Source organism: Balaenoptera acutorostrata, chromosome 1 (genome assembly GCF_949987535.1).
Source record: "Balaenoptera acutorostrata chromosome 1, mBalAcu1.1, whole genome shotgun sequence".
Taxonomy (NCBI): Eukaryota; Metazoa; Chordata; class Mammalia; order Artiodactyla; family Balaenopteridae; genus Balaenoptera; species Balaenoptera acutorostrata.
Genome location: NC_080064.1, coordinates 180324891 through 180350279, shown reverse-complemented (window position 1 = coordinate 180350279; position 25389 = coordinate 180324891). Strand labels below are relative to the sequence as shown.

At 37.3% G+C, this 25389-nt stretch overlaps 1 long non-coding RNA gene across 2 annotated transcripts in view; it reads left to right on the top strand.

Annotated features, from left to right (window-relative positions):
- The first annotated feature begins 16045 nt into the window (after positions 1-16045).
- LOC102999223 (uncharacterized) overlaps positions 16046-25389 on the top strand; it is a 48966-nt gene continuing 39622 nt past the window's right edge. For both annotated transcript variants that reach the window (XR_450147.2, XR_003622408.2), the window contains exons 1-2: positions 16046-16199; positions 20447-20509. This is a non-coding gene — a long non-coding RNA (uncharacterized LOC102999223). The remainder of the gene's footprint in view (positions 16200-20446; positions 20510-25389) is intronic.

Sequence of the window (25389 nt, the reverse complement as noted above, 5' to 3'; positions counted from 1 at the left end):
AAATGAGCACATACCGGAAAGCGTCTGACACATTGCCTGACTAGTGAGTCTTTGGAAAGATAAATGGTGGAAAGGTCGTGGGAGGGATATAGTGAGAGGGCAAAATATAAAGACATATTTGCTTTAAAAATGTGTTTAAATTAAAAGGAATACATTTAATCTTGACCAAAAAAATGTTAGTTTTTTACTATTCTCTGCAATCCAGCCTTGGAATTGGAAGACACCTCTCTAACCTCCAATATTGGTCATCTTGTAATATGCTCCTTTGCCTTCCTGCCAGCAGTACAGCCAGCACCTAGGAGACAAATCTCCTGAGACCACAACACATACATTTCTCCAAGCGTTAAACTCAGTGTGTTCTTTGCATCTTGGCTTATCACTATGTCAGCCTTCTAGAGTTCTCCATCTGCTGTGGCCATGCTTACTGTTCTGGGCACACCTGAAGCCCTGTAGACTTTGCCATTCCGGAACCTTCCTCTACCTACTACTAGACCTCTTGCTTTCAACTACTCCCCTTCCCTTCATCCTATGGCATCCCTGGTTGTGTAACCAAATTCTCCTCATACTTTTCTTTATTGTCTCTTTATTCCCAGAGACTTGGTCTATTGCCTGTCTTGGGTTGAAGTGATCTCAAAATCACTAATGTAACACTTCTGGGTCTTCACCAGAGTCCATCAAAATGTTCTCTCAATTCAACATGGTTCAGGAAACAGAGATAAGTATGTCGCTTATCTTTCTGGCTAGCAGTCCCCCTATTTAAACTTTACAATCTAACAAGAGCTGCTTCTTTAGCAATTCTCAACACCATGGGATTCAAATCCAAGCCCACATGTCAATTAGACAAGTGCAATCTCTATTAATCTGTTTTACCATAACATTTATTAATCCCCAAAATACTTATTATCATATATGAACTGGAATTGCAGAGTTATCTCATTCTCCAGTTTGAATGTGGAAAGGAAATATTTTTAAATACGTTCTGGTTTCAAACTTCCTAGTTTTGAATTCTGGTTCTACCAGAACTGTGTAACCTTGGGAAAATTTCTTAACTTCTCTGTGCCTTAATCTCCTAATAAGTAAAATAGGGACATCAAGAGTAACTACTTCCTAGGATTATTGTGATTATTAAATTTAGCACATGCCTCATGCATAGTAAGTGTTCAATAAATATTGGCATCTTTGTTATATCTGTATCAACATTGCTTTCTTTCTAATTCCCCTTCCACTGGTTAATGGGAATAACAGTTTAAAAGCATCTCCTTAAAGTAAATGCTGATCTCTCCAGGAAAAACTGACCAGACACTCAGATTTCTTAGTCTTCCACATCATTGCCACTTTTCTTCTCCAAGGCAGCCGTGAAGGGGTGTGGCTCACAGAGCCTTGTGACCAAGGGGAAGGACTCTAAGGCATGGTGTCCTCTGGTTTCCAAAGAGATTTGTCTTCTGCCCGGGTACTGGAAGCCCTCCTGGGCACAATGCTGAAGTTTGCAACTGATGAACTTATGGTCATTCTCTTGGTTTAGAAAGTCGAGCCTTGCTTCTAGGAAGCCAGGCCCACCAACCCTTCATGATTCTATCCCACCTCCATGATTATATCTCACCACCATGCTCTCTACCACTATAGACCCCACTGAGATCTAGCTGTTGACTTCCACTCAGCTCCAGCTTGGACCATCTGCCCTGCGGCTAACGCTATTGAGCCACCTTGCACAGGCTGCACCAACTCCCTCCAGCCAAGTCCCCAACATCTCTCAGCTCCATTTGGGTCCTGTTCACACCAGATAGAAACCACGGGGACCTCGGGAAAGCCAAGACTGAGGATGCTCCTCTGCCCCTCTGTACGGTACTACTAAGCTGTGTGGTCCTTCAAAGTTGGATGCAGGAGCTGCCTATGAGCTCTCTTCTTTCAGAGAGTGAGGGAAGAATCCTCAGGGTCACAAGTATTCTCTTCAACTTATCTAACACACCTCTCCTTTCCAGGGCAAAACCCAGAAAAGACAAATTAAAACCCACAGGTCTAACCACTCTCCTTTCCCTCTCCCCTTCCCTCTCTCCATAATCCCCAGACCTTTAATGTCCTCCAATTAGCATAAGCAAGACCAGTGACCAAGGGTGGATAGTGTCTCTTCTTCCTACTACACAGTAACTCTAGGAGCCTGGCCCTTAAGAAGTTAAAAAAGGATATGAAAAACTTAGAAATCTCATTATGATGTCAAAAGTTGAATATCCCTTCTCTCCCAGACAGAAAGAAACCTCTGGCTGATCAGAGAGGTCAAGAATTTTGAACAGCAAAGGAGAAAAGTACATAAATATATTCCAAGATACACTCCCATTTTGTGTATAGATACAGTGTTAGAGGATGGGGTATATACAGAGAAGAATAAGGGATGTTTCTTGATAAGATTCTGGTCACCAAGTGCAATGTGTGTTTGGGATGGGGTGGATGCAGGGTTTCCACCACCAACAAACAATTTTTCAACATTGCCTTGTTTCCTACAATTTAACTCAATTCTGACACTATGTACCTGAAGATCGCATCAGGTTAAGGGTTCAATCCTACAAGACTGCCCCCGCATACCTCAGACTTCAGTTACAAGTCCAGGTTGTCACCTGTACTTCTGACAGACAAACTACAGACTGGAGATTCCAACAGCCCCCTCCTTGTGTTGGATCAATTTGCTACAGTGACCCACAGAGCTCAGAGAAACGTTTTACTTCTTAGATTACCATTTACTATCAAAGGATATAATTCAGGAACAGCCAGAAGGAAGAGATGCACAGGGCAAGGTATGGGGAAACGTACGGAGCTTCCATGCCGTCTCGAAGTGTGTCACTCTCTAAGTATCTCCATGTGTTCACCAACCCATAAGCTCTCCAAAACTGGTCCTTTGGGGTTTTAAGGAGGCTTTATTACATTGGCATGATTGAATAAAACATTGCGCATTGGTGATTGAACTCAATCTCCAGTCCCTCCCTTCCCCTGGAGGTCAGGGAGGTGGGACTGCAAGTTCCAACCCTCTAATCACGTGGTTGGTTCCCCTGGCAACCAGTCTCCATCCTTAAGTGAGGTCCAAAAGTCACCTCATTAACATAACAAAAAAACACCTGTATTCCATCACTTAAGAAATTCCAAGGGTTTTAGGAGCTCTGTGCCAGAGATGGAGACAAAGATCAAGTATCTATCTCTTATTATGATTCAGAATATCACACTTGCCCTCAAAACTCTTTCAAAATAGTAGAAGAGGTGAAAGATGCATAGCATAATACAAGGTAAACTACAATGGATGGCAACAGAGTAGAATGGAAAGTCATGTATTATGTCATCAAACTCGATGGGCTTCAAATTCCTACATGATTTTGAGTAAGTTAATTTATCTCCCTGGATCTGTTTCATCATCTGTAAAATAGAGAAATGATAATTACCTCATAAAATGATTTTGCATGCTCAATTAGCAACCATCACAGTGATGGCACAGAGTAGTCAGTCTACAAGTGGCAGTTGTTCCATTTTTGCTGTGATGGTGATAGTGGTGAGGAGGAGGAAGAGGAGAAAGATGGTGATGATGATGAGGGTGAGGGTGATGGATGATGAGGGTGACGAGGTGATGGATGACGTTACAGAGAAGCACAAATGAAGTGTCTCAGAGAGAGATTACTTCTAGCAGAGGAATTAGAGAAGTCTAAATACAAGACAGGACAAATCCCTTAGTTTCTCTCTCCATCTATTAAATGGATAGAAGAAAAAGCCCAATGTTTTTCCTCCACTCTATCCACCTTCCAGTGAGCTGATCCACATCACCACGGAAAACAGAGGATAGGGACCATCCCCTAAAGTGTGGTAACTTATTTAAAATCATTTAACATCCACTTCTGATTTTTTTAATTACTAATAAACTCAGAAGAAAAGAAAACTTTCTTGACAGGTTTTTTAAAAATCTACCTCAAACCAAAGGCTAGTTTTCAACACAGTGTTGAAAAAGTAGAGTCACTCCCATTAAAATCAGGAATGAGTAAAGAATGTCCATTGTCACAACTATCATTTAATAGTGTTCTTAAAGTGTTAGCAAATATGTTTAGATAAGTAACTATTTTAAAAGAGGAAGCAAAATTATCATTATTTACAGAAGCTATGTGTACTAGGTAGAATGCTTTCATTAGAGGAAATAGCTAATATGGTTTAAGACATGAGGAATATTTACTAACTCATAAAAATTCCAAGGTAGGGGCTTCCTTGGTGGCGCAGTGGTTGAGAGTCTGCCTGCTAATGCAGGGGACACGGGTTCGCGCCCTGGCCTGGGAAGATCCCACATGCCGCGGAGCAACTAGGCCCGTGAGCCACAACTACTGAGCCTGCGCGTCTGGAGCCTGTGCTCCGCAACAAGAGAGGCCACAACAGTGAGAGGCCCATGCACCGCGATGAAGAGTGGCCCCCGCTCGCCACAACTGGAGAAAGCTCTCGCACAGAAACGAAGACCCAACATAGCAATCAATCAATCAATCAATCAATCTTAAAAAATAATAATAATAATAATTCCAAGGTAGGAAAGGTCCAGTGGTGCCACTGAGTACCGTCTTCTTTCCATCTGTCTGGTCTGTCTCCTTCATTACACAAGTGTTGTCTTTTGAGCTATACGCAGCCCTTTGTGGTTGCAAATAGGCTGTGAAACTTTGATGACAACACCCACCAGCAGAAGAAAATATCTCCTCCGAGTCCCTATTTCCTAACAAAGAAAACATTTCCCAGAAGCCCTTAGCACAGCTTCTCTCAATCCTCCTTGGTCAGAATTGTATCAGGTGCCCATGATTCTAAGCCACCTGTCGGAAAGGCGAATAGGACCATCCTGACTTACTCTGACTCAGACCAATCATAACTGACCCTCCTGGTGATGTGGATGGGGTTTGCCTCCCCTGAAGCAGACGGAGTGTGGGGAATCCCTAAGGGAAAACTGGGATTCTATTAAAAAAATAAGAAAGAAGATGCATGTATAGTTGTTGCATGTGTAATCCATGGTGATTCCTGCAACATGATTGTCTCTCTAGAAAATCTAAAGATCAACTCAAAAACCAGGCATCTATTTGGTTACAAAACGACTATGCAAACGAGTGGAGACTTTGAGTAAATGATAAATTACTAACCACATGCATTAAATATGAGACAGTAATGTATAGTGTTCAGGAGCAAGACGGCCTGGGTTTGAATCCTGGCACTGCCAGGCACGTGACTTTGTTGGACGCCATTTACACCCCCCTTGGATCTGCTCAGTCTCATCTCGGTTTGGGTCCCTCAGCTGTTCACTCACGATGAGTCCTGGCTGCTGTCCCTCCCACATCCTCAGCCACCTCACTCCACTGGCTAAATTGGCCTCCCCAAACCTACGTGCCAGACTCCGGCAGGATCTCCACTGCACCGGCCTCAGTAGAAGCCCCAGAACCCCTGGTAAAGCCCTCCAAAACTACAGAGGCTTGGGCTCCTCTCAGCACTTCTGGACCTACATGAAATGCCACATCACAGGACTTGGGATATGGCTTTCCCAGCAGTGTACCAAAGGGGCCAGATAATACGGCACAGGAATAAAAGGGGCCAGATGATACAGCACAGAATGAATGCACCATGAGTGGACTCTGACGAATGGGAAAGGAGACAGGGGGAAACAGCATGAAATTGCTCTTCCTTTCTGCTTCTGGTGGGCTTTTCTAAAGCATCCATAAAGAGTTGGATGCTTTAGAAACAAAGAGTCATAAAGAGTGGGTCTATTTCCACATGTCTTATATCTCAGCTGGTCCTATGACTTACTTTACTCAATAGAGTACAATGGGAGTGATGTGTGCCACTTACAAGGCTGTGTCTCAAAAAGCCTTAAGTATTTCTGTTCTCCCTCTTGCCCCTCTGCTTCAGCATGGGAACAAGCCCAGGCTGGCCTTCTGGAGAAACCATGTGGAGCATAGCCAAGTCAAGTAGTTGTGCCAGCTGAAGCCCCAGATGTATGAGAGGGCCCAGCCAAAATCAGCAAAGTCACCTGGCTGACTCAGAGTTGACCTTAGATGCATGAGCCCTGCTGAGCTCAGCTCTGAGCTACAGAACTAGCAGACCCACAGAGCTGGAAGCAAAAACAAATATGCACTGATGTATATCACTGGGGTATCATGGTTCTTCATGCAGCACTGTTGTGACAATAGATAAATGATTCAGAAATTGGTACCCGAAGTTCAGCGCTGCCATAACAAAAACCTAAAATATGTGTCATTGGCTTTGGAGACTGGAGAACAGGAAGAAACTAGAAAAAATCAGCAAGGAAACTGCTATAACAGACTGGGAAAATGAAATCCATGTCGTGCAGTGGCAAAAACAATTGGTAAAACTCTCACTCATGGCAATTTGGAAGTTTGGAAAAACCTCTGGACCTGAGCAAGATGATTTCCAGGGCAAAATGCTCAGTGTCAGCTGACTGCTTCTAGGTGCCTATGATAAAGTATTGCAAGAAAGAGATGAGCTAAAGAAAAACTGATACGATTGCAGGTATAATTTAAAGGGAATATGAAGAGGCTAGAACTCGCTGAGTTGAAAAATAAAACAGCTTCTCATCTGTAGCCTCCCCAGGTGATAAAGATTCTCAAAGTAAAATAAGGCCTGAGAACAAAGATAAAATCAAGGATGTGGCTCTAAGACCTTTTGTTAAAACCACTGAAAGAATTAAGGGGCTTCCCTGGTGGCACAGTGGTTGAGAATCTGCCTGCTAATGCAGGGGACGCGGGTTCGAGCCCTGGTCTGGGAAGATCCCACATGCTGCGGAGCAACTCGGCCCGTGAGCCACAATTACTGAGCCTGCGCGTCTGGAGCCTGTGCCCCGCAACAAGAGAGGCCGCGATAGTGAGAGGCCCGCGCACCGCGATGAAGAGTGGCCCCCGCTTGCCACAACTAGAGAAAGCCCTCGCACAGAAACGAAGACCCAACAAAGCCATACATACATACATACATACATACATAAAAAGAATGTAAGCAGACAAGAATAGCATAAAAAAAAATAAAAAATAAAAAATAAAAAAAAAAATAAAAATAAAAATAAAAAAGTGTTAAAAAAAAAAAAAAAAAAAGAATTAAGACAGTGCCGAGTAGACCCTCTCTTAAGAACCTTAAAGACATTGCCCCATAGATGCTTAATCCCTAAGAAGCAATAAATAAGTATTCAGGGCCACATCTCAAAAATAATCATGAATGGGGCTTTTCTTTAATGAAGTGACCTTAAATCAAAATCATAAGAAGCCTACAATGTTTGCAAGAGAGTTGCATCGGATCAAGTGCCACTAACTTGAACTAAAAGTGAATGAGGTTCCTCAAAAAGAAAAAGATCTCGGGGCCCCAGTGTTCTTAAGGCAGGTTGAAAAAAATGCTTAAAGAGCATGTTTTCCACTGCCCTCTTTAGAACTGACCAAAAATGATAGAAAAGGAAGTATGCCTCAGAGGACAAAGCCAAGGAACAGTGCTCCCTGGGGAGTAACTCCAAAGAGTAGAAGCAGGGCCTAATCAAGGAACAATCCTCACTCCAATAGGATCTGTAAGCATTTCCCCAGGAGGATTTCAGAACTGTCATCAACCAGTGGCCTTCATGTGCCTCCCCTTTTTGAACAGGAGTATTTATTGTAATTGTCCTGTCCCTATTTTGCCACTGTATTTGAAGGGGGAGGGTGCAGGGTGATGGGAGTAGATAACGTGTCTTTTCATTCAAAGATCTTCAGAGGGAAAGGAGATGCATCTTAGAAACCACTAAATGGTTATAATGTAGACATTAACTGGCCCAAGTCTATCTCTGGGGGCAGTGGGACTATTGACTTTGCAACTGGCAGAACCTTCACACTGGTTCCCCCACCTATAGAGTAAGGGCTATTATGGTAGGAAGAACAAAGTGAAAGCCTCTGAAACTGAAAGATAATGCATCAGTAACAATATTGAATTGTACAGGGCATCAGAGTTTATCACCGCCATCAAAAACCTGAAGATACAAGAACACTGAGCCTAATCCTATCATGATCCAATTCACCTGTCCGACCTCCATAAAAATGAGATGGATGGTGGCAGATAATGGTGGGCTACCATACACTTAACTAGAGAACATCCCAAATCACAGCTGCTATGTTAATGTTGTATCTTTACAGGAACAATACAGCACATACTCTGTCACTTAGCATTATACTAGCGCCTAGGAATTTGGTGAAAGCTTTCTTAACAACCATCATCTGTAGCAAGGGTCAAAAGACATTTACTGTTACACAGAAAGACCAACAGTACTGTCTAGCCTCAGGGCGAAGTTAATTCTACTCTTCCTCATAATGTGATCCCCAGGGATCCTGACCATGCTGATATTTCACAGAACTTCACCCTGCTCCAGCACATAAATAAAATTATGCTAATTGGATCTGGTTAGCAGGAAGCGGCAACTACACTGGGCGCTTTAGTACAGAGGTTCTCAAACTTTTTTTGAGCTCAGGGTCCTCTTTACATTCTTAAAAATGATTGAAGATGCCAAAGAGTTTATGTGGGTTATATCTTCCAATGGCTACCATATTAGGAATTAAAATTTAAGATATCTTTAAAACATTTATTAATTCCTTGACAGATAATAAAACCAATACATGATAACATAAAAGACGTATTTTTATTAACAACAACCGTATTCTCCAAACCAAAAATCAATTAGTGAAAAGAGTGGCATTGTTTTACTGTTTTGAGAATATCTGTCTTGAGAGGAAACAGCTGGATTCTCCTATCTGTCTCTACATTCAATATGTTGTTTTGGTTAAAGTCTAAAGTTTATGAAGAAAATTTGACCTCACACATATATGTAGTTGGAAAAGAGAGGGGTATTTTGATAGACTTTTCAAATAATTGTGGATATTCTTCTTTTATACTATACAAAAACACAGCAGATGGTAATTTCTTTAAAGTTAGTTGCAGTGCAAAATCTGAAACCATATCAATGAGATTTTTTTTACTCTGTGACATTAAAAATCTTGCACTTCAAATGAATCTTTCACTAGTGCATGAATTTGTAATATCATTGATCATTTGAAAAATATTGACTGAATTACGCAGATATTTTGAATATTGACACATTTCATTATACAATACCAAAAAACTAAAATTATGAATATCACTACCACTCTTACCGGAAAAATGTTGAATTGGGAGGCTTTCAAGATCAAGATGGGAGAAACAAGTTTTCCAAAATTCTAATTTTTAACTGAAAGACTAAATTTTATCATTATCAACAAATACTGTCAGTTACTTTCCTTGAACTGACAGACTTATTTTTTTCATTTTCAAGAAAATGTCTGACAAATACCCAAGTCTGAGTAACTGAAGTTTGTCTGTTAATCATCCTTTCAAATACAAGTTGTTCTCTTCTTAAAAGTCAGTCAACTGGCTAACTAGTTAGATTACTACCTCACATCTTACATCTAAAAACAAAATGTTTAGTGTTATCCAGGATATAGGGGAATAAGAATTCTCATAAACTGCTGGGGAGAGAGTAAAACTGTACAATTTCCACTGGAAAATTTGGCAATGTGTATCAAAGACATTTACATGAGAAACTGACTCGTAAGGATTTTTCCTAAGGAAATAAGCAAAGAGGGAATGTATTCATACAACAGTGTTTGCAGAGGCATTGTTCACAAAAGTGAAAACTTAGAAACAATCTAAATGGCCAACATCAGTAAACTGACTAAATAAATTATGCTGCCTTCATGCAAGAGAGTCATTAAATATGATGATATTAACATACTAGAACATACTGTTAAGTAACTACAGTTGGTTACAAAACAAAGTGGGTTTTTTTTCCTTGTGATTTCTTTTTTGATACATTCATTGTTTAGAAATATGTTACTTAATTCCCAAATATATGGAGATTTTCAGATAACATTCTATCACTGATGTCTCATTTAATTTTATCGTGGTCAGAAAAATACTCTGTATGATATCAAACAACTTTTTAAAAAGACTTGGTCTCTTGCCCAGTGTATGACTTATCTTGATGAAGTTTATGTGAGCTTGAAAATAATGCAAATTCTGCTTTTATGTGGAATGTTTTATAAATGTCAATTAGGTCAAGTTGGTTGACAGTGTTGTTCAGCTCTTCTGTAAACTTACTGATTTTCTGTCAACTTGTTCTATCAGTTACTGAGAGAGAATTGTGGAAGTCTCCAACTACAACTGTGGATTTGTTTTTTTCCCCTTTCAGTTCTGTCAGTTATTTCTTCATGTATTTTGAAGTTCTATTACTGGGTGCATACACATTCAGAATCATGATGTCTTCTTGATGAATTGCTCCTTTTATTATTATAAAATGTCTCCTTTTATTCCTGGTCATATTCTTTATTTTAAAGTCTGTCTGATACTAATAGAGCCACTCTAGTTTTCTCATTAATGTTTACAGGGTATACTTCTTCCATCTTTTATTTTGACCCTATCCGTGTCTTTATATTTATAAATTTATTTATTTATTTATTTAGGGCTGCATTGGGTCTTCGTTGCTGCGTGTGGGCTTTCTCCAGTTGTAGCAAGCGGGGGTTACTCTTCATTGTGGTGTGAGGGCTTCTCATTGCAGTGGCTTCTCTTGTTGCAGAGCGTGGGTTCTAGGTGTACGAGTTTCAGTAGTTGTGGTGTGCGGGCTTCAGTAGTTGTGGCTCGTGGGCTCTGGAGCACAGGCTTGGTAGTTGTGGCGCATGGGCTTTGTTGCGCCACAGCATGTGGGATCTTCCCGGGCCAGGGCTTGAACCTGCTTCCCCTGCATTGGCAGGCGGATTCTTAACCACTGCGCCACAAGGGAAACCCTATCTTTATATTTAAAGTCTATTTCTTATAGATAGCATATAATTGGGTCTTGCTCTCTTTTCTAGTCTGACAATCTCTAATTTTTGCCTTTTAATTGGAGTATTTAGACCATTTATACTTAATGCGGTTATCAATATGATTACCTTTAACTCTACTTTCTTGCTACTAGATATTTATTTGTCCCATATGTTGTTCTTCTTTTTCTCCCCTCTTATTCTGCCTTCTTTCAGATTAACTGATTTCTTTTCTTAAGAATTTCATTTTACCTCCATTATTGGCTTATAGTTGTACCTCTGTGTTATGTTGTTAGGAGTTGCTTTAGAGTTGTAATGTGCATTTTTAACTTACCACAGTCTATAAATAATATTATACCACTGGGATCAAGTAGCAGACATAAAAATAACTTTATTTTTTATCTGTGTGTTCTTTTTTCTTACAATTATGAATGACTTGTTTAGCTAAATATGTAAAAATTAAAAAAAAAAACAATTTCTAACCATTTGTTAAGTACCTGTTTTGATTCCATAACAAAAGATAGAAACATAGCAAGTTTCTGAATTCCCAGCTACACTGGTTGAGAACCAAAGTCAAAGCCAGGGCTTTTTACAGTCCAAGAAATTATCTTGAAGGAAATACTCCTGGGGGGTAGTAGTATTTGTGTTCCTTCAAGAAAATCCCAAACTATAGCCTCTCAATTTACTGCTTTCTATTACATGTATGTCACTGACACATCATGAAGACCAAAACCAAATTATCTGTGTCATTAAAAAATAAAAACATGGTTTCTCTACTCTCATTTTTGGGTTTACGCTATAATTCATCATGACTCAAGTATATCAAATGCCCAAGATATGTATGAGATAAGCAGCATTAATAATGGTTAATTAACATAGATATTCCTGGTTAACCTTTTCAATTACTTGAAACAAAATTAAGTATTTGCATTAAGTGTATGCAGAGACAGATAAATTATTTTGTTGAAGAACTCAAATGTTTCTCCAAGGCAAGAATTCTATATTATTTATTATCCTCCCAAAGTCATCCAATATCATTTTCTAGTTGATAAAACCAGATCATAAATTTGTCATACACAAGGAGAGGAGGGGTGAGACTCTTATTGTTGCTTCTAATTACACGTGAAGATAAGTGACTTTTACGAAACTAAACATATTCAAAACAAAGTTTCCTTTATGATCCACAAGTCCTCAGACCAACTTCATCCATTTGACATATTAAGTTAATACCTTAAGTGAGTCACTGTATTTTATAAATTAATTGGTCATCCAGCCTCATGTGATTAAAGTTAATCTTACTGGTAATGTTTCAAAATTCTGATTACTGTCCTACTCCTCCTTTTCTCAGAGCAATTTAAAGATTGTTTTCTGTATCAGTTGCTCTGCTCCATCTTGATAGTTAATAACACAGAATCTCAAACCATGTAATCTAAGTTCAGCCATGGGACCACCTCCTTTGTTAAATGGTCCTAAACTGAGCTCATTTTGATGCCTCAGTAAGAAAAGCTGGCTATGATGGGACCCATGATTCTCTATAACAAACAGGAGTATTCCCTAGTGCAAATACTATGTTCCAAAAGTTTGCTGCATTTTCCCATAGTAGTGGTATTTAAAACTGTGGCCAGTTTCCTAAGCTAGATCACAAGAATCTGCTTAACTGAACATAAACCAAAATTTTTTAAAAGTATATATGCAATAAAAAGAATAAAACATTGTTATAATGATGCTAGCTCTTAAATATATTGAGCGAGACAAATTCAATTTGTAAATATTGTCTATTCATCTTAAGTGTAAGTGTTGAATAATGAAATTTCTTTTCTTTTAAATTACAAGCAACTTTTAAAAAATATTTAACATCAGTTTTAAGCTGAACACTGCTTTTTTGTTATCCACATAATCTTCATATGTACTGTGGATTCTGTGCCCTTATTTTTTCTACTTTTTATTTTATATTGGAGCATAGCTGATTTACAATGTTGTGTTAGTTTCAGGTGTACAGCAAAGTGATTAGTTATACATATATATATATATTCTTTTTCAGGTTCTTTTCCCACTTAGGTTATTAACAGAATATTGAGTAGAGTTCCGTGTGCTATACAGTAGGTCCTTGTTGATTAGGTGTTGAAATTTCTAATTATAGAAAAATAAGAAGACAAATGGGGGCTCTTGTGAAAATACTTTTGTGACCTTTTGGACACATGCAAGAGATTCCAAAGTTCACGAAAAGTCTGTATTATGCACGTTAACCCTAGGAGTTTTGACTTTGCTTTTCTTAGAGGTGTTACCTAATAGAGAGGCTTAATTGATACAATTTAATGGTACACTGATCATGCAAGTTATTCTTATTTATGACATTGGTTGTATGGCAGCTAATATTCTTTAAACCAAAGTTTTCTCTTAATTTTGAAACACTAATTTAAAAGTCATGTTAAATTAAGGACAAGGATTTTTAGCTGAATTCATATCCAATTACAGTATATATAAATTATTCAAGCTCAGAAAGTCAAAATTAATGAAACCATATTTAAACCATGTGTATCAGAGGAAAACCCTTTAAAACATAGAAACAAAACTTCCCATGAAAAGGATATCAAAAAAAAGCATCTATTGTATCTAGTATATAATTATGCTTTTTATAAAGATGACAGGAAGTTATTTCCTAATATACTGTTAATTTTTTTTTCTCTGACTTCTGTGGAAATAGATAATAAGGAACATGGAAGGCTGCCATCACTATTACTAATCAAGCATGTGTCAAATATGAAACTGGTTAAACTGGTTTATTACTTATAGCCAGATTTCTTCCACAGTAAGTTATAGGCAGTTCTTTAATGATTTTGCTCTACCCTGACCCTCGAGATTTTTTTTAACTGAACTATAATTGATTTACAATATTGTGTTAGTTTCAGGTATACAGCAAAGTAATTCAGTTATACATATATTTTTTCCAATTCTTTTCCATTATAGGTTATTACAAAATATTGAATACAGTTCCCTATGCTATACAGTAAATCCTTGTTGTTTATCTATTTATATATAGTGGTATATATCTGTTAATCCCATACTCCTAATTTATCCCTCCCCACCCCCAGAGATTTTAATTCCTGATAAACACAGTGAAGAAGATGTCCCAGTCATACTAAAATGAAATAAAAATCCTAAATTAGGTGGAGACCTATTTTCATGAGTTAAAGCAAAGACTTAAGTGAATTTAAGTTCTTGGTTTTTATCAAGATCGTCCTCTCTCTAGCCCTATCTTCTTGCCCAGCTGAAGTTAAAAGCTTTCTGGGTTTCTGATTTTTGTTAAAACCAGGAAACTTTGATCATGGAAGAAAAACAAAAGCCACCAAAACACATTACAGGTTCAACTCAAAAAAGCACCGGTACGAATCTGAAGGGTTGCCGAACATGGATTTATTCTTCCCTGTCCTAAACCTCAAAAGGGTTCACGGTACCACATCTCAGAAGTCCCAGATGCTGATATCTGAAGGCTGAAATCTGGTCACATACCAGGCATGGCAGTGCTGAGACCTCAGTGCCCACTGGAAGCTTTAGTTTCTGCTCTCTAGGAAGTTAATATTAAACCCTATGCTCTTAGGAGAGGCATTCTCTAATCTGGTTACATCTATTTCATCCTACCAGAAAAAGGCAACGGTTTGAAATGTGAATAATGACTATTGAAAACACAGCCACACACAAAGTGAAAGATCATCCAAGCCCTTAAATAACTTTGCAATATGGCAGATTCTTTATTTTTTTTTATTAGAGTAGTGCCAATGTTATATAACTTTATTATTTTATGATCCTTTGAACCCAAAGACCTTGTCCTCCCTTGCTACATGAACCCATTAAACCCTTCCAACATCACTGGATTGGTGGCAAGTTTTCTTTCAGTATTGTTCCCCTGTGTATTTCTGATAGACGAAGTGAAACTGCTTATTCACTGGTGGTCACTGAGTTCATTGGCAAGGTGAGCTGGGTGGCAACTTAGTAGTGTAATATCTAGAGTTCTAGGAATGGCAGACATCAGAAAAAGCCACTCCCTATTGACCGGGTCAGGAATAGTGTGAAGAAAGAAAGGCACTCGTCTGGTATTGGGGGTGGGGGCAGGTGAGGTTCAGAATTTAAGGGGAATCAAAAAACATAGAAATTAGGATGAGTAATTTTTTTTGGCTTCATTGGGTCTTAGTTGTGGCAGGTGGGATCTTTCACTGCGGCACGCGGGCTTCTCTCTAGTTGTGGCGTGCAGGCTCAGTAGTTGCCACGCGCAGGCTTACTTCCCCGCAGCATGTGGAATCTTAGTTCCCCGACCAGGGCTCAAACCCACATACTCTGCGTTGGAAGGCGGATTCTTAACCACTGGACCACCAGGGAAGTCCTGATAAATAATATTTTGACACAATCTTTTTAAAAACAAAATTTTTTGCTGGGATGGATTGGGAGTTTGGGATTAGTACATGCAAACCATTCTATACAGAATGGATAAACAACAAGGTCCGACTGTATAGCACGGGGAAATATATTCAGTATCTCATGATAAACCATAATGGAAAAGAATATGAAAAAGAGTAGATTTATGTATATGTATAACTGAATTACTTTGCTGTACAGTAGAACTTGCAAATTGCAAATCAACTGTACTTCAATAAAATAAATTTTAAAAATAAAAATAAAAACATTAGTGCAGAAAATCCAGGATGAGCAAACTGTCAAAAATGTAAATACAGAATTGCACCTTGCACTTGCATGGTTCAGCTTCACTCACCTCATCCTAATCCTGGCTTTTCTGTACTGACTCAGTGACCCCAGAAATTCCACACTTCAGGAGCCCCTCTTTTTAAAGCATTGTCTGCAATTAACATGCAGATCTCCCAGAGGGAGCAGCATATTAAATCCCAGCAAATATATCCTAATGTTCATTAGTCTACTGAATACCTCCCAAAAACCAAATTGTGGGGCTGGAAAGAAAACAAGAAATTACTGGTGCTGGGTCTTCAACAGACAGTAAATGGCGAGTTAAAGCCAGTTCTGTTGTTGATGGTCCAGGACCAAAGCCAACCGTTTTGGTTTTTCACTTCAAGATTTAGACATCATTTGTTGTATATTCTAGATCCTGGACATAAGGAGGCGCTGCCAGGCCATAGATGAAGGCTCAGAGTTAATTTCTGCTTTTAACTTCCAAAACTCACTAGGATCTGCTATAGCCCTGAGGAGAAAAGGAAAGGATTTTCCTCAGCAGACACATTCGGCATTTATAGATTTTGAAGCTGCTGTGAATGTATCTAACTACAGAAGATTTGTAAAAAAAAAACTCATCCAATCCAAGAGGACCTGTAGAAACTTTCTTTGGGCCACAGGGTAAGTAATATGCAAAGCTAGAATTAAAATATTTAATAATAACAATAATAATAAACTTATCAGTTTTCTCCATCATAGCCATCTTTTGCAATCAAGATAATTTTTAAGATTAGTTACCATATTTTATATGAATCTGAATGCCCTTAAAATTTTAAAGATACTTATCTTTAGTTACACATTCAGTGTACTTTCTTAAGCAATGGTAGACAGTATCTTGGGCCACCAATGTCAAAAAACATGCAACGAATAAGAATTTAGTCAAAACAGCTTCAGCGGGATTCCCCCTCTACCTCTAGATATATATTCTCTCTCCTCCAAACAAAAGTGATAGTTTATCTTATTTGTTTCTGACTAAATCCAGTAAAACAAGTTTATATGTTAAAATATCAGATAATCTCTTCATTGCATTTGTGGGGATTTTTCTTCTTTTCAAAGTGTCTACAGATGAAAGAACATGCTGTTCATTTCTCAAACTTTTCTGTTTTCATTTTTCCTGATCTTACAAAAATAATACAAAGGTACAAAGAATATATAAAATATAAATATTCTAAAACTAAAGGTTAATTTTAAGCTTTGATGCTGAAATGGAAGGAAAAAAGCTATTTTCCTAGAAGAGATTAAAGTGGTTAAATCAACCCTGGAAAACTCATAGACTGTCCCCAAAGTAAGTGAAATGGATGAAATCCAGTCATCCCAATAGGAATGCAATCGGTGGCAGTAAATCAAGATAGTAGGGAATTTAGCCTGTAACTTACAATCTTACAAAACTAAACTTTTAGACACAGCATAATTTTTGCAGGGCATGAGTCTTCATATTAGAAAGTTGCAGAATAATACAGAGCAAAATATGGGTACAAGTTCAGAGGGAAAAAGGAAGGAATGATCAGTTTCTTCTGTAGTGAGAGAAATTAACTTACACATCTATGCTTTATCTTTAGTTGGCTTAAAGAACTAGAGGCAAAATGTGTGCATAATATACAATTTTCTTGTGAAGTACATTGTGTGAAATGCAGAGGATATTTCAAGTTGATGAAAATGAAAATAAGGTATTTACGAAAATGTTAATAAATGTAATACACTAAGAGGTAAACTTTTAAAGTATAGGTGATCAAACCTCCAGAAAACTAATTTCTTAGAAAACAGTTAAATGGGGGCAGGAGAAACACCATTAAATTTAAAATTTGAGAAAGCCTTGGACAGTTTTTAATGTTGATTATTAAATCTCCTCTTCTGCTTTCTTATTCCAGAAACTTAGCTGGTTTCATATTGCTACCTACTAAACTTATCCATATCAAAAAATCACTAAACTAATTGCTCATCAGTTACTTATCAAAAGGTTTTTTTCTTTGCTTTTACACTATGTATTGATAAACATGAATGAATTTTTGGACAAATTCGAGCTCTATTTAGACGCATAAAACACAGCCTATTCCTTTGAGAGTCAACCTTGGAAATCCTGATTTTGCTTGGATAAATCCCTTAACAAACCTGTAAAATAGAAAGTTGGACCTCAGCTTACACAGGACTTAATTCCAGACTGAGTTTTAGATTTCTGCAGTCCCTATGTGGGCAATTTAATTAAAAAAAGAGTAGGCTCTTTGAAATTATCTTCTATATCAATCTTTGCCAGAAATTTTTCTCTACATCTTGAGAACATACAAGGTTCTAGTACCATTATAAAACAAACAAACAAAAAATTCTATTTACTGAATGCTGGAGTTTGAAAAATTAGCATTAGTCTTCTTTTTTCTTTACAGTTTGAAAAATATTAACTCCTTGTGAGTGGGTAAATTTATACACTAATGTATCAGGTTACAAATATGTCCTCATAATTGTTACAAACAAAACTATAATCACACCAGAAGATTATTTTATTTATTTATAAAATTATTAAGTAACTTTTCAGATTCTTTTTTCAAAGAAATCAAAGGGGAGAAATATTGAGGAAATATAAATGCGAATTGCACTATAACCATTGAGGTAAGCAGATGAGTTGCTCACAGTTTGAAATGTTGACCTGTTCAATCGTAATTAATTGTAAAATCATTTTCCTTCAACTAGGACATTTTCAAAACAAAACTAAATACAGTCCTGTTACTCAACTCAAAAACATTAAATGAGAAAATGCAGAATGTGCTCAAAATTTTTAAATAGCTCCATCAGCTTTGTAGAGTATATAAATAAAAATTAAATATAAATGTATTTCAGGAATAAATAAAAGCTACATAGACAATTACACTGAAAAGGAAATGGAAAGATATTGATACCTTTATCTCACCAAGCCTATTATAACTGACCATTCCTGAATTAATGGAGAACTGATTTTATGGATTAAATATTTTTAGCTTTTAATATCATGCTAAACTATTCCAGATGACATCAGATTTCTAATAGGAAATACTAGATTCTTAAGAAAATAAGCAAGATATTTAGGAAGAAAATATAGAATTTCAGATTCTTTAATTTGTTTCTAATCCATTACATATATATGGGAAAAACTGTTGAACTCATAAATTTCATGTCCTCTTCATGCTGGTCTGATGTAAAGTTAACATGGTGCAGGATACAAAAATTGATATTAAGAAAATAAATACATGTGCACAAGTTATATGATATGATACTCTGTAACATTCTTATTACAACCAAGTGTGTTATTGATTCTACAAAAGAAAATTAAATCACTGAATAAGTACATTGAAAGTTTAGCAATTGAGTAAATGTTTCATTTTGAAAATATTTCAAATGTGAAACTTATGAGTGTCATATTTATAACTACATATTGAAAATTGCCTTCTTATAATACTTAACTTCCTGCCTAACTTGGATAAGCTACAGGTTTTAAGAAATATAATGAGATTATTGTCAGTGGGGAAATTCGGAAGTAACAAACTCACTTGCCTAATGTAACACTCCTACAAGCCGTTAATAGTATCAATGATTAATTTTCCCTTAGCCACTGAATCAAAATGTTTGATTAATGGTTCACCTTGCAAATCAAATTAAATATCTAAATAGCATTACATTTATATCAGTTCTCTTATTTTGTAACCAATAACCATATACTGTGAATTCATTTTCTCTAATATAATAAAATGCCTGTCTTATTTATAATATTTGTCATCTGGGGGTAATTTTTTAAATGACATCTGTATCTTTACCCTGTTAATTGAGTGAATTAAATTATGCAACACAAACAACATTAAATTTATCCAGGAACTAGTTAATGCTGAATGGAAATTGTCTATATTCTAAAGCATTAGGAGATCTTAGTACCCAGGATATCAGTCTATCACTTGAAGACTTTCTGTAGTCTTTTTGGAATAAAAGTAATAAAATTATTCCCTCCACATCTGAAAATTCTTTACAGCCACTGCTCTCGCTAATATTTGACAGAATTTAAAAAATAAAAATAAAAAACCATTAATCAAAAAATGCAGCCTAATCAATAATGCAGCAAAAGTGAGTGCCTATGAAATTTGTGCCCTTTTATGTTTCTTGGGGAGGGAGGGGATTGGTTTTCTCTGGATCTAACACGGGTTTTTTATCTGACTTATTATATGCACCCTTCTGTGTGTATTTATAGTATATAAAACTGCTCACATGAATAGATAATAATTCTCTCTGCCTTTAAGTTGTAGAAAACTGAAAGTATTTTACTCGCATTATCTCCTGAATCCTGTCTACCCCCTTGGGAATAAAGATGATAAAGAAGGCTCTTTCAGCAACGACAATAGTGTTCTTTTTTTTTTTTCGAAAGCATAACTTGTGAGAGCTGGGTCTTCACTTGATATTTGAAGATAAACAATAGTTGATTTATATTCGCTGCTGACTTTTGAGAGGGAACGTCAAGAGTAAGGGCTCTGGAGCCAGACTCCCTGGGTCTAGACCCTGGCTTTAGCACTTACTAGCTGGATGAATTTAGAGAAATCACTTCATTTTTCTATAGCTCAGTTGTCCTTATCTGAGGAATGAATAACAGGGGAATGGATGATAATAATTATATCTGCTTTGTTGATTCATTGAGGGAATAAATGAGTTTAAGCTGTGAACAGCTTAAGACAGGCAGTGACTCGCATTTTAAATGATTACATGTTTTTCGTGAATTTATGTTTATTCACATCAGAGTGGTAGTTTTATTTTCCCAATTTTGCAAAGACCGGCTATCAAGCTATACCTTTGTTATCGTTTATCTTTAATACCTTATCGTGGCCGACGACAGTAACTGGGAACTCCGACTTTTATTTCAGATCTTTTCTCTTTCCTTTGCAACGAATTCATCTATTTAATAAGTCTTACCGTGAAAAACATTGGTAAGTAGTAATTCACTTGTGCTTTTTTTTTTTTTAACATCTTTATTGGACTATAATTCCTTTACAATGTTGGGTTAGTTTCTGCTGTATAACAAAGTGAATCAGCTATATGCATACGTAAATCCCCATATCCCCTCCTTCTTGCATCTCCCTCCCACCCTCCTTATCCCACCCCTGTAGGTGGTCGCAAAGCACCAAGCTGATCTCCCTGTGCCATGCAGCTGTTTCCCACTAGCTATCTACTTTACATTTGGTAGTGCATATATGTCCATGTTACTCTCACACTTCATCCCAGCTTACGCTTCCCCCTCCCCGTGTCCTCAAGTCCATTCTCTACATTTCTGTCTTTATTCCTTTCTGCCCCTAGTTTAATCAGAACCTTTTTTTTTTTTTAGATTCCATATATATGTGTTAGCATACAGTATTTGTTTTTCTCTTTCTGACTTACTTCACTTTGTATGACAGACTCTAGGTCCATCCACCTCAATACAAATAACTCAATTTCGTTTCTTTTTAAGGCTGAGTAATATTCCATCATATATATGTGCCACATCTTCTTTATCCATTCATCTGTCGATGGACATTTATGTTGCTTCCATGCCCTGGCTATTGTAAATAGTGCTGCAGTGAACATTGTGGTACATGACTCTTTTTGAATTATGGTTTTCTCAGGGTATATGCCCAGTAGTGTGATTGTTGGGTCATATGGTAGTTCTATTTTTAGTTTTTTAAGGAACCTCCATACTGTTCTCCATAGTGGCTGTATCAATTTACATTCCCACCACGAGAGCAAGAGGGTTCCCTTTTCTCCACACCCTCTCCAGCATTTGTTGTTTGTAGATTTTCTGATGATGCACATTCTAACTGGTGTGAGGTGATACCTCATTGTAGTTTTGATTTGCATTTCTCTAATGATTAGTGATGTTGAGCATTCTTTCATGTGTTTGTTGGCAATCTGTATATCTTCTTTGGAGAAATGTCTATTTAGGTCTTCTGCCCATTTTTGGATTGGGTTGTTTGTTTATTTGATATTGAGCTGCATGAGCTGCTTGAGGAGACAAAATACCTGTATGCAGAAAACTATAAGACACTGATGAAAGAAATTAAAGATGATACAAACAGATGGAGAGAGATATACCATGTCCTTGGATTGGAAGAATCAACATTGTGAAAATGACTATACTACCCAAAGCAATCTACAAATTCAGTGCAATCCTTATCAAACTACCAATGACATTTTTCACAGAACTAGAACAAAAAATTGCACAATTTGTATGGAAACACAAAAGACCCTGAATAGCCAAAGCGGTCTTGAGAAAGAAAAACGGAGTTGGAAGAATTAGGCTCCCGGACTTCAGACTATACTACAAATCTACAGTAATCAAGACAGTATGGTACTGGCACAAAAACAGAAATATAGATCAGTGGAACAGGATAGAGAGCCCAGAATAAACCCATGCACATATGGTCACCTTGCCTTTGATAAAGGAGGCAAGAGTATACAATGGAGAAAAGACAGCCTCTTCAATAAGTGGTGCTGGGAAAACTGCACAGCGACATGTAAAAGAATGAAATTAGAACACTTCCTAACACCATACACAAAAATAAACTCAAAATGGATTAAAGACCTAAATGTAAGGCCAGACTCTATAAAACTCTTAGAGGAAAACATAGGCAGAACACTCTATGACATAAATCACAGCAAGATCCTTTTTGACCCACCTCCTAGAGAAATGGAAATAAAACAAAAATAAACAAATGGGACCTAATGAAACTTAAAAGCTTTTGCACAGCAAAGGAAACCATGAAAAAGACAAGCCTCAGAATGGGAGAAAACATTCACTTGTGTTTTTGCCTTTACATGTCTATCAGCTGGATTGGAGATAAGATGACTATCAATTTGTGATAAAAAATAAAGATGCCTGATCCTAACATCTCATTAACAAATGTGGTTATTCTTAAGGAATGTAAATTTTTATGTTACCTTATTCACATTTTATGAAAAATTCCAGTTTAGGATTAGGGTTTTTCAAGGCATGAGCTATCTGCCAATAAATGGTCAAAATGGAAAAGTATAGTTCCTTGTCAAATAATATGCCAAAATAATATTTATTTGAAAAGTATCACATGGGAATAAAATGTTCATTCATTTATTCACTCAAGAAATATTATTGGTTATCTATTATTTGCTAGATTAAAGTAGAATTCAAAGCAGTTTCTGTAGGAGTGGTGAAAATTTATTATAGTATTTAGGAACAATTTCGTGAACCCAAATTAAACCTTTTCTTTCTCACCAAGGAGTCAATCTACAAGTCTATAAAAATAACATTCTATTTTTTTTCAACCCTTATAAAGCTGTCACAGGCCTATAAAAACAGCTATGCCTCCATGCACCAAAAAGTCAGTCTTGGACTTCCCTGGTGGTGCAATGGTTAAGAATCATGCCTGCCAATACAGGGGACAGGGGTTCAAGCCCTGGTCCAGGAAGATCTCACATGCCGTGGAGCAACTAAGCCTGTGTGCCACAACTACTGAGCTTGCGCTCTAGAGCCCATGAGCCACAACTACTGAGCCTGCGTGTTGCAACTACTGAAGCCCGTGCACCTAAAGCCTGTGCTCCACAACAACGGAAGCCACCACAATGAGAAGCTTGTGCACAGCAATGAAGAGTAGCCCCGGCTAGCCGCAACTGGAGAAAGCCTGCGCACAGCAACAAAGACACAACGCAGCCAAAAAAAAAAGTCAGCCTTACAATCTTGCTAAGGAAGTCAAGAATAGGAATGGATACATAGGGTTCAGTAAGAGGTCCCTGGTCAACTTCACATAGTCTGAATCATCTAGCTGCTCATGTTGTCTTTTGTTTTGTTTTTGTTTTTTAACATCTTTATTGGAATATAATTGTTTTACAATGGTGTGTTAGTTTCTGCTTTATAACAAAGTGAATCAGCTATACATATACATATATCCCCATTTCTCCTCCCTCTTGCATCTCCCTCCCACCCTCCCTATCCCACCCCTCTAGGTGGTCACAAAGCACTGAGCTGATCTCCCTGTGCTATGCAGCTGCTTCCTACTAGCTATCTATTTTACAATTGGTAGTGTATATAAGTCCATGCCACTCTCTCACTTCGTCCCAGCTTACCCTTCCCCCTCCCCTTGTCCTCAAGTCCATTCTCTACGTCTGCATCTTTATTCCTGTCCTGCCCCTAGGTTCTTCATAACCATTTTTTTTTTTCAGATTCCATATATATGTGTTAGCATATGGTATTTGTTTTTCTCTTTCTGACTTATTTCACTCTGTATGACAGACTGTAGGTAATTGAAGTATAGTTGATTTATAACATTATATTAATTTCAGGTGTACAGCATAATGATTCATTGTTTTTATAAATTATACTCCACTTTAAGTTACCACAAAATAATGGCTATATTTCCCTGTGCTCTACAATATATCCTTGTCATTTATTTATTTTATACATAGTATTAATAGTTTATATCTCTTAATCCCATACCACTAATTTGCCCCTCCCCTCTTTTCTCTCCCCACTAGTAACCACTAGTTTGTTCTCTATAGCTGTGGTTCTGTTTCAGTTTCATTATGTATATTCATTTATGTTATTTTTTAGATTCCACATAACGTGATAACATAGAGTATTTGTCTTTCTCTGTCTGACTTATTTCACTAAGCATAATACCCTCTAGGTCCATCCATGTTGTTGCAAATGACAGAAATTATTCTTTTTTATGGCTGAGTAATAGTCCATTGTATATATTTACCATATAACTGTTCATGTTTTTAATGTCTTCTGCTCTTTCAGTGAAACAGAATAGATCATTGCAGTCTACTCCTTCCCCCGCCCCCTAAGGAAATACACAGGGAAAAGGGATGTCTTACAAATCTGTAATTGCAATGCAAAATTCCACCAAGTTTCTTTAAGAATCACAGGGCATTCCCTGTCTTCCTGAACTAAATAAAGCCTGCCTTGGGAAGCAATTGAATACCAGGATTCTGCTTCTACATTGCTCAGTTACCCAGGCAACTGAAGCTTTTGCAGCCAAGTCTCTGATGAGTCCCTCAAAAGCAGTCTTCTTAGCCAGTATGAGAACAGTTCTTTTGAGTCATACTATTAAATCCTCTATACAAGCAGAGGTCTGGTTAATGTTCTGGAGACTGAGAAGAGAAACAAAGACCCTCTTTATTCCAGAAAAAAAAGAGATTTAAAAAAACTTCACCAATATATTTTATACTTGAGTAATTGTCAAACCCTTGGGACAAAAAATTTTGAGGACTTCCATTGCTGGTTAAAATAATATTTATTACAGTATTATTTAAATAAGCATAAATACAAAATTAGATTATATATTTTAGCTTATCTACAGCTTTAGAAACAAACACATCTAAAATTTTAGTGCCAACAAAAAACCAAATCTCTGGCATTCATTTAATGTGATAAATCATGTTTTGCTAAAAATAAATCCACTGCCCACAACGTGAATATAGTTCTGATGTTATGGTGGAGAATATTTTTTAAGATCAGCATCCCCAATCTACTATGTGCTCTGTAATGAATCCACACGCCCATCTACCCTCTAGATAAACTGTTACCAAACCCTAGAGTTCTGAAGTCAGGCTCCCTAGGTTCAAATCCCAGGGCTGCCACTTCCTGAGTTCTGAATGTGGGACCACTGGCAAGTTGCTTAACATCTCCGTGTTTCAGTTTCATAGGGCCGTGGTGAGGCTTACTAGAGTTGATAAATGAAAAGTGCCTCGTGTATAGTAAGCACTCAATTAATATTATTATATCTTTCATTAACTCAAGCTCCACATAGTAAGCCTGCAGGAACTCAAGCCTCAGTCCAACAGACACACCAGACTATGA